Here is a 1,977-nt window from a genome sequence, read left to right as displayed (position 1 = left end):
TCCCCACTCCAAACTGGTTAGCGACTGATCAGTAGCTGTCTGGAATTGCCAGCTTCCAGCTTGCAATAGCCACCCGCTTCACCACCCATCAGAGCAGCTCTCAATCTCGTGTCCTTGCACCGCGGGATGGGGGAGAGCTCCTCACACAGTCCCAGGAAAGTGGCTTTTTTATCCAAAAGTTCTGCAGCAACACTCATCATCCCAGACTTGCATGATGATGTGATCCATCACTCAGTGCTTGTTTCCCAAGCCCAAAAGCACAGTTCCACGGTGGTGAGCATGTCTGTGAATGCCACAAGCAATCTCGTGTCGTATGCGTTACTCGAGTCGATATCATCGTCGGAGTCCTCACTGTCAGTTTGGAACTTAAGGAGTAACTCGACTGCCAAACATGATGTTCTGGCAAGACTCGTCAGCATATTCCTCAGCAGTTCGGGCTCCATTCCCGCAGACCGAAAGGGAAGAGAGAGCGTGCAGTAGAAAAAACATTGAAAGATGGCGCCAATTGTGGACGGAAGCACAGGGATTGCTGGGATGCAAACTGATGCATCCCAGGGCGTTGGAACAGGACCCAGAATGCCCTGCACCTCCCACCCCCTTCCCACAAGCCACAGAGCCAGAATGGGAAGAGCTGCTCTGTGGGATAGCTGCCCACAATACACTGCTCCCAATGCCGCTGCAAGTGCCGCAAATGTGGACATGCCAGTGCGCTTGCAGCTGTCAGTGTGGACAGACTGCAGCACTTTTCCTACTGCACTCTACGAAGGCAGGTTTAACTCAAAGTGCTCTACATTTGCAAGTGTAGCCATGCCCTAAGTTATTGGTAAGTATGGTAGGACTTACTCAGTGTAAATACAACTCCTCACTCTCTCATGCATCTACATGATTGCCATGTCAAGACAAATGCACTTTAAGCCAAAACAGATCAAGGAAGTAGCTCAAAGTAATTTAAATGGCATCCATTGTATTGTTTGAAAGCCCATTCACAGTAGTTTGGAGGTGTGATTTACCATTTGGCAGAATAAATGTCTTGTTGTATGGTTTAGACAAAGTATCAAGCAATGAGAAATGGACACTGCCAAGTACCAAGACACACCTATAAACTACAGTGAACAGGTTTGCAGGCAATACAAAGGTTATCAATTAAACAAACTAACCATGTCCATTGTTTAAAGTAATTGAAACTGTGCACTGAATCTGTTCTTTAGCAATCATTCCAATTAATTGGGAGTGCTTAAGTGGATGCGAATATACCTGAGTTCACATACATTGCTTGGCTTCTCTTACATCCCTGTGTATTGTAACTGTTACATTCCAGTTCTATGACCTGAACATATACAGAGGCGGTTTTGTCAATGGATAGGGCACTGGATTGGGATTCAGGAGATGGTGCTATTCATGATTTTTCCACTGACCTGCTCAGTGCTCTTGGGTAAGTCATTTCACCTCTATTCCCTCAGCTCCCATCCTTTGTCTTGCTTATCTACTTTGACTGTAAACTCTTCTGGTTGAGACTGTTGCTTACTATTTATTTGCAGAGCATAAGAGGACCCCAATCTCAGCTGGGCCTTCAAAGCACTACCATGATACAAATAAATAATAGTATGACACTGAAGATACTGGGGTTGTATGGGAATAACTAAGAACAGAATTTAACCCAGTGTCTGTTCATGCTTTCAAGACACACCTGTACGAATATAGGTCTTGAATGGCCTGGAGTAGTATAAAAACACAAAATATTCCCAATTTATCAAATGCAGCTGCCTTAAAGATCATCATTATTCATAAAAACAACAAGGAGTCTGGTGGCACCTTAAAGACTAACAGATTTATTTGGGCATAAGCTTTCGTGAGTAAAAACCTCACTTCTTCGGATGCATAGAGTGAAAGTTACAGATGCAGGCATTATATACTGACACATGGAGAGCAGGGAGTTACTTCACAAGTGGAGAACCAGTGTTGACAGGGCCAATTCAA

Source organism: Trachemys scripta, chromosome 9 (assembly GCF_013100865.1).
Source record: "Trachemys scripta elegans isolate TJP31775 chromosome 9, CAS_Tse_1.0, whole genome shotgun sequence".
NCBI classification, from domain to species: Eukaryota; Metazoa; Chordata; order Testudines; family Emydidae; genus Trachemys; species Trachemys scripta.
Note: the sequence above shows the minus strand (reverse complement) of the source record.